Here is a 16,032-nt window from a genome sequence, read left to right on the forward strand (position 1 = left end):
TAAAATACAATAATGCATGTGGCACTCCTTCAATATCCCCACAATCTCATAAGCCTCTTCTGGATATTTTACACAAGACAAAACTAGTTTCTGTTTTCTATGTATTCTCATGTAAATACTACAAAGCCAGAAGCTACAGTTGAAACTTATTAAAAAAAAAAAGGAAAAAGGAAATTTCCCACACTGGCTCCTTTCTTTGCTTTGAAGCTACCCTCAAGTTCACAGACAGGCCCAAACGCATAAAGATAAGACTTCTTTTATAACAGGGAGAGAGAGAAACGATTCTCAAAGCTTTGCTTTTCAAGTGCATATTTTATCAGTTTAGTTGAATGAAGCAAGATTACAGCCAAATATGGGCAGAACATGCTGAGAAACCTCAATTGTGATTGGCTTTAACTTGGCCCCGAAAAGAGAACATTGTGGTTTAAACATTGTCCCCAGGAAGTCTTGAAACTAACCGTATGGTTTTTCAAACTTGTTCTTCATCATTTAAACCAGGGTCCCGGCCCACTGCTATTGGCTGCTGGAGGAGCCAAGCCTTAAGTCTGTGCTGACATTTGCAACCCTTGTTTGACAGAACACAATTAGCAGAGAAGCCGCACCCCAGTGTTGGTGACATTTGAGTTTCAAGAGCTTTCAATCCCAGCGTTGGGTTGAATTTCAGTTTTCTTTCTTGCCACGCTGCCAATTTGTACTGCTGTAAGCCGCCCAGCTTAAACACTCGGAAAAGCAAGCTACAGTTCAGCTGGTTTTAAAAGCCCCATTGAAAGCCCAGTGCTTGTACAAGGATGTGTGTGGGGAAGCTTCAGCTGGCCCCTCTCAGCGATGGCCTGAGATGATAAAATGCTCTGCAGCTTAAATTTCTGCCAAGTGTTTTAAAACATTGGTGTTTGTTCCAGGCCTTGTGTAATTCTTTGTTATCGGCAACAGACACTTTTTGCTCTTGTGATCAGATCATGAATCTCTTGCACTGTCACTCAGGAACTCTGTAAGGAGGAAGACCACTAACCCCAGCCTCATTTTGTGAGCAACCCAAGGCCTCTCTTTAGAAGCCATCCAGGAGTGCAAGCCCACAGCTGGACTTCCCTATCAATCATTTGCACACTGTCAAGTCCTCTCTTCCAAGCCTTTGATAAACAGCAATTCAACCTCAAGATCCCCTTGGGAAGCCAATGGATATTATTATCCCCAGTGGAAAAAACAGACAATGACACAGTCAGTTCTGGCCAGAAGCAGAAGACCAGGACTGGTTCACCTCAAGTTGCCCACTGCATGGTGTGCACTGAATGACCTCAAAGGTCAACTTTGAGGTGCATTTGCTTTCCTTTTTGCAAGAACAAATCACATACACATGCACCCTCCCCTTACTGAAACCTCAACCCTATTAGGCTACCCTGTTACAAACCCCAACTTTCATAGAGAAGTGTGGGTTTGGGGGACATAAGGGAAATTTTGGATGAAGTGTAGGTCTTTTTCATGTTCAAGTTGAGGGCATTTTGTGCTGGTCTCTTTGGTACAGGTCAGTAGCTCTGCCAAAATGGTCCTTCAGGGGTCATTTCCTTCTAGAAAAATTGTGGGAAGTACCCTCTCTTCCACATCTGCTCAGTTTTCTTCTTAGATCTTTAAATCCCAAATGGAGCTGGTCTGTGCTTTTCACTCTCACTTAGGACACTGTGCAGTCACTCTTCGTCTCTAGTACCAAGGATCCTTTGATAATAAAGATAAAGAAAACCTTATATGACTGTAAATTGGTATAGCCACTTTTGGAGGGCAGTCTGACAATGTGCATCAACAGCCTTAAAAGTATTTAGACCCTTTGATCTTGAAATTTTTATTTCAAGGATCCTACATTTGGCCAGTATTCAGAGACACAGTCTAAAATCTATAGATGCAGATGTTCGTTGCAGTGTTGTTTATTATGGAGAAAAACTGTAGGTCTCTTAAGTATTGTTTTTATAATTAAAAATTCATTTAGGAAAATAATATCCTTAATTAATTAATTAATAACATGAATGGGAGAAAGGTAACATGCTAATATTCCAGTCGACGTGGTGGAAGCTAGAATGTCAGTTCTGAGTCCATCCTGCACTTTCTCCACTCTGCTGCTTATAAAAAGGTCCTTGTGATTACACATAACATGCACCATGCAAAAAGCTACTACTTTCACACCCAGATATGGTGAATGAAAGCTCTCCCAGGCATGTGCAGAAGGAGGTGGCTGCTCTTGCATGCTAACTGAGGGACAATGCACTGTGACCATTCTCCCAGCTGACTGAGAGAAAGCAGGAATTCCAAGCTGACCAGCAGAGAGAGGGAAGAGAGGAGGCCAGGGCAGCTGGGGTCCAGCTGAGACGTTCTGTTTTCTTGAGTTAACACAGGGGAAGAGAAAGCTTGCGTCAGCCACAGCCTTCTGAGAGCACATTGAAGTGAGCACAGTGCAGAGTGCAAGGAGGGCCCCAGAGGCCCCAGAGAGCTCCAATTTGGGGACCTGTGGCCATGGTCACAGTGCTCTTTTATCTTCAGGAAACTGCTCACCTTGTGATCAGAACTTTGACTCCATTGGTCACTGGGTGACCAGATGCTTGTCCTTTACAGCCCTGAACATGTGTCTGTTGTAGTTTGCAAGAGAAACCTCGGCCATTCCTTAGGGTTTACACTGAGCTAGCTTATGAGGTCTGACGTGAACCTTATATGAGACCATGTTCTTCTCCATGCTCTCTAATTAGTCTTTGGTGGGTACTGGACTCAGTAGGAGAGGCTGTAGGCCTTCTGGCCTCACAAGCCAACCCACCTATGCCAATCCCATCTGATCCATCTTTGAGAACCATCCTGCCATTGGTCAATCATCTTCCTCTGTCTCGGCCTGATGCTTCCTCGGAAGTCCCCCTGCGTAACTACACTGCTTTTAGCCCCAGAGGTGTCCCAACTCCTCCCCAAGGCCTAAATGGAAGGGCTAATCCAGATCTACACTGTCTCTTCTCTATTGTCTTGTAGTATCTATGTACTAATAGAGAGATTTATAGATGTAAAGTATTCATAAATACCTTAAAATACAAAGTATAAATTCTCTTTCTTTCTCTTAGCTTGGAAATAGCACAAAGACAATGAAAACTGTACTGTACTGTGCAATCCTTCTCCCCAGCCACATGAAACAGGAAGCTTCTGGGGGTTTGTTGCAGGCATGTGACAGATAGTCGTGGTTTCAGTGCAACAGTCAGGTAGATTTTGCAGCCAGAAACGTTCACAGAAGACATCCTTTATGGCTTCTGTCCAACTTTAGTGCTAGTTTGATGCAGTCCCTTTTGCACTCTGACAAAAGCCATTTGATTTCTCACACTGTGTCCATTTTTTCTTATTGCAATGTCTGAAGGTGCCATGCAGAGGACAACACACTGGATCCAGCTGAGGAGAGGCCTGGGTGTGGGGCCTTTTCTCAGCTGCTCCTAAAGAATCCCTCAGATTGAGCCATTTCCCCTTAAGCAACAGTCCCTCAAACTTCTAGAGAGACCACTTAGAGAGGGAAGGCCTGCTCTGCTAACACAGCTGAGTGAGCCCTTTTGGGGAATGAAGCTAAAAGAGAGCACCTTGTAGCTACCTTCTGTTATTAACCTGATCTCAGTGCCAATTCATGTTATCTGTCACTACTAAACCAGCGTTAATGGCAAGTCTGACAGGGCCTTAAAGTCATGTCGGAGATGTTCAGATTCTTAGGAACCACACTTTCAGATCCCAGCGGTGTTGGGTCAAGCTTCTCCCTTCCAAGGCAGATGAAGCATTTAGGATACATGCTCACAAGATTTGCAAGCAGGTTACATGTCCACTATGAAGAAAGAAACAAACAAATGAAAAAACACCTCTTGCACCATTTATTTCAAATACAACCATAGTACAAGACTGCAAGATGATGGATCTTGCACAAGGGTACTATAGATAGAGGAGAAGCCTTTGTAAATATTTATGTATTTCCCCATTAAGGGTTTTTTTTTTTTTAACTTTAGACAGAGTTAGCAAAAGAAACTAAGCTGGTTCACAATTTCTTTTCTTTTCTTTTTTTTTTTTTTTTTATTGCAGTAACATCTCAAATGGAGGATGGTTTCTCTCACTCTCCTTCGGTTTTCTCCACTCCTTACTCTCAAAGTCACACAACTTGGTAAACAACCCGAGACATTGCTAAACAGACAACACTCAATTTTTAAAAATTGCCCTATATAGCCAATGCTCAATTGTCTAGCTACAGCCACCATGGTGGCCTGCCTTCTTAAAACTCACTGATGGTTTTCTAAACCCACATTTTTGTCGTCCTATTCACCTTCTTTCTCGCTAAACTGTTGCTGAGGTGAAAATAAATAAACAAATGAATGAATAAATAAAACCGGTTGGGATTCATTGACCTTTACTCTTATGTCCCTTCTAAACCAAGCCCAAGAAGAGAGGAAAAGACAAGACAAAGTCGTGGGTAAAGCAAAGACTGTAAAACCAACTCTGAAATAATTGAAAGCAGCTGCAGAAGGAAGACCCTAGACAGCCAAATGCTCTGGGTGGGAGGGTGTAGGCAGGGGAATGAAACTGGCTGAGAAGCAAGCAAACTCTGCCTTCCCTAGGGCCCTTTGGGCACGGTGTGGGTTGCATCCTTTTCTGCCAGCTGCCTGCGTGTTCTGTGGCCTGGCTTCCGGTGAGAGACTTCCTGTAGAGGAAAAAACACATAGTGATCTCTGTGCTCTTGCCCTGTCTTCTCCTGTTTTCAGCTTTCAAAGGCCCGTCATAGAGAAGATACTAGATGCTGAAACACCACGCTGTCAGGCAATCTATTTTGCATACCGATTTTTGGAAAATTCTAAATTAATTTACATGAACATTCAGATTGATATTAAGATAGAGGTACTATTGTCTGAGGGGGGTCTGCAAGGCCAAATTTGACACAGAAATAGCCTACAATTATATACACACCCAATCCCAACTGTTTCAGAATAGCAAATAGATTTGGATGCTGGAGAAATAATCAATTCTCCATCATAAATTTCCTGGTTCATTTATTCTGATGAAGGAAAGAGAGTCTTAATTATTGACAGTCCTTCTACAGCAGATATTTATTATTTTCTCTATTGGATTAAAGAGCAAATCCACAGTTTAATGAGCTATCACTTAACTACTTCTAAATTGGTAAAAATAACTAAATAGAGACATTGGGCGGTATGGTGGAAATCTCAAGGTTAGCATGTACTGAACTATTTTTGTGCTATTGTTTCTTTAGTTTATGTGACCTTGGAGGTCATAACCCAGAGCTTTTGTTTTACAGATGAGAAAACTAAAGACCCAGGTCATACAGATAAATGGTGGCACCAGTTGTCTTAAAAGCCCAAATCTCCCAATTACCCCAACTAATGCTCTTTGCACAAAACTCTCCAAGCCGTGGGCAGGACTTTCTGTATTAACACGCTCAAGGGATCTTGGGCTTCATATTTCAATAACAATTATCAAGTTTCCCAACTAGGAAGAACAACCGAAGCTCAGTTTCCTCTTCTAGCAAACAAATTAAAAGAGCAACAAGCTCAGGCCTGCTGAAACAGGCATTGCTTTACTGGGCTTGAATTTTTATATATGTCACTTACTGCCCTGCATCTAAAGAAGGTTTTAGCATAAATTCTGGTCTTTCTTCTTAAACTGTGGAGCAACAATCACAGAAGGTAGATTTTTTAAAAAAGACTTTTTCTGTTTCCCCCTCACCTATCATTTCAACCAGTTCAGCCAGGAGACACTAATGCAGTTATAAATTTTTATTATTAACAGTGATTTCAATAATTTTACTGGGAACATAATAGCCTCTAGAGCATGAGAGAAATTGCAGTGAAACATATATAAGGATATTGCTTACAGCATTGTTTTTTTAAAAAGGTCATGCTTATATTTATTCAGTGATTTTCTGTGGGGTGGTAAAGAGGAAGGAGGAAATACTACTGACTAGGTTGCTTGGTTTTGTTTTGTCAGATTGTTGTTCTGGTTAATTCCACCAATTGGGGGATGTTTCAAATGGGTTTGTATTTAGGGCATGTGCTAGGAAGAGGGTTTCTCAATCTCCACACTACTGACATTTTGGGTCGGATAAATCTTTGTTGTGAGGGGGCTGTCCTGTGCATGGTAGGATGTTTATCAGCATCCCTGGCCTCCATCCATTTGATGACTGTAGCCATGCCTCCCCCCCAGTCATGACAACCAAAAATGTTTCAGATATCGCCAAATGTGCCCCTGCCAATTTGCCCCTGGTTGAGAACCACCAGGTTGGGCAATCTTTAAAGTCTCCTAGGCAGGTTTCACTGTACATTGTAAAAGAGCTTTAACAGGAATTGGCTTCTTTGGATATTTTTTGCTTGGTTTATGCTCCAAGGACATATGAAAAATCCCAAATGATGACTCCTGCCTCACACCATCACAAATCATGCATTCAACGCTCCCTATGAAAACACAGATGCGTGCTATTATTTGAGGAGGCTTAAGTTAATCCAGGAAAGCATTCATATTAACTTGCCTTACGTCAAATTAAGGAAAGTAATTTTTCACTATCAGGAAAATTTTGCTCTCTGTTACAAGATGTGGATATGCATGTGGTTTTTCACTCCCGTGTCTTTTCTGGTCCCTGAGCTGACCAGTTCCGCCTCAGAAATGCAGCCTTTCCTCTGTGGCTATGAACAGAGCACTCTGCAGCATAAGAGGAGCCAGTATTAAGTCATGCTATTTTTGCATTCTTTGAAATTACAACATTCACCAAAAATCCCACTTCACTGCTGCTTCTGGAGCTTTTCTTTCCTCAAATGGAATCCATATGAGTGGTGTGTCCACGTCAGTGTCAGGACAATGGAATGTGGATTCATGAAGCATTTCCTTAAGCCAAATGAGGGAATGGTAACTGACGCAGAGAAACCCTTCCCTGTCCAAAGCTGAAACTTGATGCTCAAGAGCTCTCCTATCAGAACGCCACACTAAGTCTTAGAGACCTGATAAGTTCTGGCACTATGACACTCAATTTCCTTATGCTTGAGATAAACAGATGTACTTAAAAACATGTCTCAGCTTTAATGCCGACATTGAGAGAAGGGGAGTAGCATTGCTTGCTCACTTTTGCATCAGATAGCAGGATCTCCAGCTACAAGATAGATTCAAATTAATAGAGACACCCCATCTGCAAACTGTAATAGCATTAAGCTCATGATGCTATTTTCTAATCATAGATCTCATTGTGCAAGGTCCGTGTGCAAGAGTCTGTGGCCTGGCTTTCCGAAAGTAACTTCCTGCTCGTGTACAAAAATATTCCAGGCATAGATCTATTTCTAAATTCTTGTCCTTTCTTTTCTCTGTTCCTTTTCTTTCTTTCTTTCTCAGACTTTTACTCCCCTTGTGATAAATCCAGTTTTCTTACTTTAAGGACAAATATGTGTGTTCTCTGGACCTCCCACGATCACCATCAAGGCCTTGCACAAATTTGATAAGTAAATGCAGCTACAGAAAGGGGTTTTTATAGTCTCCCCTGCCCCCCTGATAAAAGCTGTAACAACCCAAATCAGCCCTGATACAAGAGGATAACACTATTTGTTAAAAAACTGAGATATGTTCTCCCAGTAGAAAATGTTTTACAGTTCCACCACCTTCTATAATTAATAACTTTCAACCCAAAGTACCTCCTTCAGGTTCAAAACTCAACTGACTTGTGATAAAGGAGAGAAGAGAATAGAGGGAGAGAGGAATTCCTGAACTGAAAGTTTTAACTTCAACCTAAATGCTTTAATGCCTCCATGAAGTATAAATACTGGCAGAGACTAAAAAGCCATAGTGGCACTTTACTATTAGATTTGATACTTCATTTTCTGTGGATATTTCCTTCAGAACCCACTCAATTGAATCTGTTTGAATGTGTAATTCCTTCTTATTTGCTTCTGTGGACATTTTTTAAAAATCAACACTAATTGAGTCCAGAATGCAAAAACATACTAAAATCCTTTTCTTAGTGGAGCTACATTCAAATTGGGTGGGGGGGGGGCGGGGAGAAAGAGAACAAGCCATACACAGAACAAATCAGTAGAGGACCTAGTTTGGTGAAGGTAGTAGGTAAAGCAGAGCAGATTAAAGGGAATGATGCTTGGGGCTGGTGTGAGTGGAAATAGGGTGGTAAGGACAGGCCTCCTTGAGAGGTGACATCAGAGCAAAGACATAAAGGAGGCAAGGGAGGGAGCCACATGGGTGTTGGGGAGAAGTTTTCCAGGCAGAGGGAACAGCCAATGCAAAGGAAGGTGGGGGTTGGAGCATGTTTGGCATGTAGGAGACACAGCAGGCATGCAGGCCAGTGTGCCCAGTCAGGGAGTAGAGGGCGCAGGAGGCGACGAGGCCAGGAGGTAACAGGGCCAGCTCCTGTGGGGCTTGGTAGGCCACTGTAAGGATTTGGCTCATACTCTCAAGGAAATGGGGAGCCATTGCAGGTTTTAATTAAATTATTATTATTATTTTTTTAATGAAGTGAAATTCACATCACATAAAATTAACCACTTTAAAGTGACCAATTCAGTGGCATTTAGTACATTCTCAATGTTCTGCAAGCCCACCTCTATCTAGTTCCAGAACATTTTCATCACCTCAAAGGGAAACCCCCACATCCATTAGTAGTCACTCCCCATTTCATCCTCCCCATCAGCCCCTGGCAACCACCAATCTGCATTGTGTCTCTAGGGATTTGCCTATTCTGGATGTTTCACATCAATGGAATTGTACAATATGCGGCCTTTTGTGACTCGCTTCTTTCACCTGCCATAGTGTTTTGGAGGTTCATCCATATTGTAGTATATGTCAGTACTTCATTCTTTTTTATGGATAAGTAATATTCCATCGTATGGATAGAAGACAATTTGTTTATCCATTCATCAAGTCGATAGACATTTAGGCTATTTCCGTCTTTTGGCTATTGTGAGTAGTGTTGCTATAAACATTGTAGACTTTTAAGTAACAAAGGGACATGATCTCACTTCCATTTTATACAATACGTACGAGGCTATTTTATGAGTCATCTACTAGCCCAAATTAGTAAATCCATTTTTAAGTGGCACAAGTAAATAAGTGAATAAGTGTTTCTCCTGCTGGATTCATCAGACCCCTCCCTCTGCCGTGTGCTACCACCTGCCTGACTGCTTAAAATATCATCTACTCCCACCAGACCCATTTTTTTAAATTGTATAATTTTTCCCTAACATTGGCAATTAAAGGCCAATAGACTCTTAAATATAAGAATGCCCTCATTATCCAAAGAATTAATGTTTTCCAAAATTGACATAGGGATTTTAAGAAAGATGGGCAATAATGATTAAGAATGAAAATTCTCCAACCAAAAGGGGAAGTCATGTTTGCTTAAAAATAAAGATGAATTAATGCAGCGTGGTGTCCTGGACTAGATCCTGACAGGAAAAGGACAGCATCTATGTCCCTGAGTTTTTAATGGCAGGGCAGCACCGGACTCAGAGAAAGTTTTCATTACCCGGGCTCATTTTCCTTCCTCCGTCAAATAATTCAAGTGCCTACAACTTGCCAGACATTGCTAGGTGGCAGAAAGCAAATAACAATGACACATTTTCCCCTCATCACAAAGCAGCTTATAAAAACAAAATGGGGCTGAGAGACAAGCATTTGGTGCTCAGGGAAGCCAATCCCCATGCATCAAAGTCTCTTCCCGTGTTTGAAAGGAGCTTCCGGTTCCCTGGCTCTCCATCCGCCAACCTGTTTTGAGTCACAGAAGTCATTCTGATAAGGAAAATTAGAGGTGTTCTGGTGACACCATCTCCCCACTGTGTAAGCGCCTGGTCTGGTTGCAAAGACAGCGGGAAGCCCTGCTGATCTCCTAAGTACAAGCCAAAATTGGAAGTCCTTCTTTTTTCCAGCAGGGAGCCTCCCTCAAATTTCCTCCCCACTGAGGGCTGCAAAGAGGCGAGGCTGGAGCAGAAAGAATCTGTGGGACTGACTGCACCAACAGCGCCTCTCCGCCTCTCCATTAGCTCCAGAGAAGCCGGGTGTGTCTTTGTGATTCCTGGAACAGGCTGGGCCAGGGGCAGGAGGGATAGAGGGAGGCAGAGAGAGAGCACCCCTCCAACATCTTTACCCAGGCACAGTTGGGTTAAAATCAGTCAGCCCTGAAGAGGAAAGTACATCCCCAAACACGATTTCCAGCGTCTGCACCCTCTTGGCTCACTGGAAGAAGGAGGGGAGGGATGAGACCACAGGTTGATGTGGCGTTTAGGGCATCTCGGGTTTACCACCGCATCACATAACCCCTGATGAAAAAGTGACTCTCAAAGGAATTGGAAACACAGCTGTCTGCACCATCCCATAATAGGAGCCCCATCTACCACCCCCAGGCCACTTGTTGGGGGAAATGTGGGTCTGAGAAGTCCAAATGCATTGACCCCACTGACAAAAAAAGAATTTGGCTTTCTCATGCCTCCCAGCCTTGGCCCATGCCACGTCCTGTGCCTGGAACAGTGTTATCTACCCACACTCCATCCTAGCTTCCACCAGCCTGGTCAGTGTTGTCTGGCAAGTCTCAGCTTTTATATCAATTCCTCAGAGGAATCTCCCAAAAAAGCCAGCCAATTAGATTAGGTGTCCATTCTGAGCACCCAGTACTTGCCTTTCTCGGAAACTTTATCACACTGTATTCTAATAGTATTTATTATACCTCCACCATTAACATAGTACCTGGCAAGGAGTGGGCAGGTATTCAATAAAAGTTTTTTGAATGAAGGAATGAATAGATAAATGGATGAATGAAGTTATAAACAACAAATATCTTATCAGTGTGCACAATACATATCCCCTCATGAAACATAGAGATAGATAGATGATAGATAGGTATCTGATTTGAGTTCATGATTCCCCTCAGAATAAATATTTTTTATTTTCATTTTACCATAGTAAAAGCAGCTTCATACATATAAGTGACTTGCCAAGTCACAAGTGATAAAATCAAGTTTTAGCTCATGGAGATATTATTATGTGTATATTATGATGTATATGTTCATAATTTTCAGGTTCATTTTACTTGAAAAAATTATGGTGCTAGTCTTGGAATTAATAGCATTAATTCTATGGAGAATATATATTGAACATAAAAATAGAGAATTTTAAAGTTAGGAGAAGCTTGCATGCTCATCTGGGCCATTTTACAAATGAAGAAACTGAAGCCCAAAGAGGTTAAGTGACTTTTGCGAGGTCACACAGCTGCTAGGTAACAGTCAGGATTTGATTTTTTTTTTTTTTTTTTTAATTTTTTGTTTATTGCAGTAACGTTGGTTTATAACATTGTAAAAATTTCAGGTGTACATCATTGTACTTCTATTTCTGCATGGACTACATCATGTTCACCACCAAAATACTAATTACAACCCATCACCACACACATGTACCGAATTATCCCTTTCACCCTCCTCCCTCCCCCCTTCCCCTCTAGTAACCACCAATCCAATCTCTGTCCCTATGTGTTTGTTTATTGTTGTTATTATCTACTACTTAATGAAGGAAATCATACGGTATTTGACCTTCTCCCTCTGACTTATTTCACTTTGCATCATACCCTCAATGTCCATCCATGTTGTCACAAATGGCTGGATTTCATCGTTTCTTATGGCTGAGTAGTATTCCATTGTGTATATATACCACAGCTTTTTTATCCATTCGTCCCTTGATGGGCACTTAGGTTGCTTCCAAGTCTTGGCTATTGTGAATAAGGCTGCAATGAACACAGGGGTGCATGTACCTTTGCAAATTGGTGTTTTCAAGTTCTTTGGATAAATACCCAACAGTGGAATAGCTGGATCATATGGTAGTTCTATCGTTGATTTTTTGAGGAATCTCCATACTGTTTTCCACAGTGGCTGCACCAGTTTGCACTCCCACCAGCAGTGTATGAGAGTTCCCTTCTCTCCACAACCTCTCCAACACATGTTGTTTCCTGTCTTGTTAATTATAGCCATTCTGACGGGCGTGAGGTGATATCTCATTGTAGTTTTGATTTGCATTTCCCTGATAGTTAGTGATTTTGAACATCTTTTCATGTGTCTGTTGGCCATCTGTATCTTCAAGAACAGTCAGGATTTGAATCTAGGTTTTTCCGATTCTAAGTTCAGTGCCTTTTCTACTATACAGAAAAGATGATTGGTTTATGAACAAATCCTTGGAACACAGCCTATTTATATTTTGATCCTGCTTGCGTTTATAAAACAGCACATGCCCAGACTTCCGGGGATGATTCCTGTTGCAGATATCATATGCCAGTTTCAGAGCATGGGGTCCAATGTGGTGACAGAGTCAAGAGTTAGCACTGAGGTCAAATTACCTGGGTTCAAGTTCTAGCTGTGTGACCTTTGGCAAATCACTTAGCCTCTCTGCACTTATTTATCACCTATGAAATAAGTATAATAGTTCCTGCCTCAGAGCGTTGCTATAAAGATTAAATTATTTACTACATGTAAAGTGATTAGGAGAGTGCCTGACTCATACTAGGAGCTAGTAAATGTCAGCTTAAATGACCTTGGTTTAGAAAACAGCTCATTACATATATTTGAGGTCACTGGTAGTCCACCTGAGTTGAGGAGAGTAATGACTGGAAAGGATCACGAGGAGGCCTTCTGGGCGCTGATAATGTTATCTTTCCTGATCTGGTAACTGGTTCCATGGTTATGTGCAGTTTGTAAAACTCTATCAAGTTGATCCCGTATAATTATCAAGAACTGTGAAGGATCTCAGATTTGACCCTACTTGCAAGCTGACAAATTAGCCTGCCATAGTTTTATGGATGCTACTAAAAGATACAAGATTCCTGGGTCAGAGACAAAAGACTTTATTGCTTATAGCATGAGCCTCATGTTCACATTAGTTCCGTTTGGCCCCTAGTCCCCTGGGGACAATGCAAAGGGGCCAGCTGGATACTGTGCCTGCAGTGGGTTTGTGTCATAGTTGAAGAACACAGACTGTAGGGAACCCAAATGTTTTTTTGTGTGTGTGTGAGGAAGATCAGCTCTGAGCTAACATCCATGCCAATCCTCCTCTTTTTGCTGAGGAAAACTGGCCCTGGGCTAACATCTGTGCCCATCTTCCTCTACTTTATACGGGACGCCGCCACAGCATGGCCTGACAAGCGGTGCATTGGTGCGCGCCCAGGATCCAAACCTGGGCCACTAGCAGCAAAGCGCGCACACTTAACCGTGACGCCATGGGGCCGGCCCCCCAAATCTTTTAAAATAGGCAATAAGCCTGCTTGACCTTTGCCCTGGAGAGAAACAATGTCTTTATTATATTGGACTGGCTTTATTATACTGGACTGATCTTTGCTCTGGAGGGAGACCCTATCTCTGTCTTCCAAGGCTGTTTGCTCTATAAATATCCTTGAGAAGAGAGTTCAAAATGAAGTCAGTGCCTCTGGTTCCAAGATTTGCAGAAAGGTGAGAGACCCAGAGAGAATGGACACCCAACAGTACTATGTACACTATTGTGATGTACGTCATACTTCAACAAAAAGTTTTTTTTAAAGTGCTTACCTAAAAAAAAAAATGTTATTGTATGGTCAAAAACATTTGGGAAAAATCTGGAGTAAATGGTTTTCTTTATCATTGAACTTAGAATCCTTCATATGCTAATGTGTATCATTCATCTTCAAAAAGGGGACAAATTTGCGGTTGTTTCTCAACATTCAATGCTTCTCAAAGTCTTATACATACGTCCAAATCACCTGGGCATCTAGTTAAGTGCAGATTATGATTCTGCATTTAGATCTGGAGTGGGGCCCGAGCCTGTGTTTCTAACAGGCTCCCAGGAGATGTGGATGTTGCAGCTCTCATGGACCACCACACTTGGAGTTAGTAAGGGGCTGGGAAACTCTTTTTCAAGGAACTTCTCACAAGACTAGATTCCACCAAACATGCTGTAAGGTCACGGTCTCAACATTAGCTCTGCTATGGTGTCCAATCCAATATGGGAGGGGGGAGGGAACCAACATAAAATTCTTAAAAGCAAAATCTCAATGATTTATAATTCTGATCACTCACAGCTGGATAAAAGTAAAATGTAAAAAACACTAAAATGCTTAGGAAAGTTCTAAAATGACAGAAGCGTTTCCTACAGTGTAGGTAAAAATACCATGAATGAGGGCTGAATAGCAATAAAATTGCAATTTGCCCATAAATGATATAACCTCAAACACTAAAATCAATTGAATGTGATTTTGCAAACCAGATAAGACCTAAGCTGATGAAGGCCTGAATTGACAGAAGCTGGAAACTGTTCGAGTTGCCAGTGGAAGTTTCCCTGAGCTTCAAATGAAGTGGGGTCCTTGAGCCCTCCTAATCCTAAGTGGGCATTTCCCATAGGTGAGTGCCATGGACAGAAAGCTGTTCCCATGTGGCTTCCACACAGCCCTGGGCAACAGGACATCAAGCGTGGAGCAGAAATGACTCAGCTGCACCTAGTCCTATGCTATCTTCCTTAAAAATCCGGTTTTCAACCCTGGCTGTACATAAGAATCATCGGAGAAGCTTTGGAAATACTCCTGATTCCCCAGGTTCTTCCAGACCAGTAGACTGAGAACCCCTTGGGACAGGACCCATGCATCGGTAGTTGTAAAAATCCCCCCAGTGATTCTGATGGGAACTACTACCCTTAAGCCTCTGACAGGCTTCAGTGAAGGAAGTGAAAGCCATGACGGAGTGTCAACGGAGCATAAATCGCCAAAGTACACCTGCTCTCCTCTCTTCCGCATCTCTGATTCTGCCACTAAGAACCAGCACGTTGTGAAAAGAGAGATCAACAAGAGCATGGCCCATTTCCTTCTAGAAGTCACCACATGGCTCATCTCTCTATAGCTCATGTTTGGCACAAATGACTGGTCTCATTTTTAGGGAATATAAACACAGAAAACTCCCTCTGTAGGACTTTGGAGGATAGTTGACCAGGGTGAAATTAATTATAGCTCGTATTTATGATAACTTGAGTATTATCTCAATTATTATGAATGATAAAGGAATTCTGCAAGATCATACTGTTCAGTTAAGATTTCTGGGTTTGGGACACAGCTTCCTGTACTTACTAGCTGTGTGGCCAAGTTGGGCAAGTTACTTCACCCCACTAATCCTAGTTTGTTCACATATAAAATGGGGGGATTTGTAGTTCCTAGAGTCGTGAGGAACATGAATAGAAGGTAATTCATGAAAAGAACTGCACACAGTGTCCAGGGCATAGTAAGCCCTCCATAAATACGAATTATTTTTACAAGTTGATTTGGTCTCAATCAAATGCATGATCCATAGATTTCCGCTGGTCTGTGGACTGTGTATTACCCATCCTCAATGAGATATGTAAACTGAAAGTAAATGTTTAGGAACTTTTATACTAATTTGACAGAGAAATTATATATCTATTGAATCTTATAATAAAACTCTTGGGCTTGCAATTTGTATGTTTTTTATTTAATTTTTCACTTTATTTCATTTTTATTTCACTTTATGAAAGTATTGGTCTATAGGCTTGTATTTTGTATGTCTTTTAATTTAATTTTTCTAATAATTTATTTTTATTTCATTTTATGAAAATATGTTTTCATGATAGATCGGAGATTAAGACACTCATTCTTCACAGAGAGAGTTTGAGAATAACTGGTTAAAGATAAATTTATGAATACTGTGTCATAGAAATTAATGTAAACCCCATTGCATTTGTTTTCTATGCTGAAAACAAACTACCACACATTTAGTGGCTCAAAATAACACCCCTTTATTATCTCACAGTTTCCTGGGTCAGGAATCTGGGCACAGCGTAGCTGGGTTCTCTGTTCACGTCTCACAAGGCTGCAGTCAAGGTGTCAGCTGGGCTTCAGCTCATCTGGAGCTGAGAGACCTCGTCTAAGCTTACAGGATGGTTGGCAGAGTTCAGTTCCTTGAAGCTGTAGGACTGAGGTCCCTGTTGCCTTCCTAGCTGTCAGCCAGGGGCTGCTCTCAGCTCCTAGAGGCTGATCAC

Source organism: Ceratotherium simum, chromosome X, assembly GCF_057802395.1.
Source record: "Ceratotherium simum simum isolate JZ-2026a chromosome X, ASM5780239v1, whole genome shotgun sequence".
NCBI classification, from domain to species: Eukaryota; Metazoa; Chordata; class Mammalia; order Perissodactyla; family Rhinocerotidae; genus Ceratotherium; species Ceratotherium simum.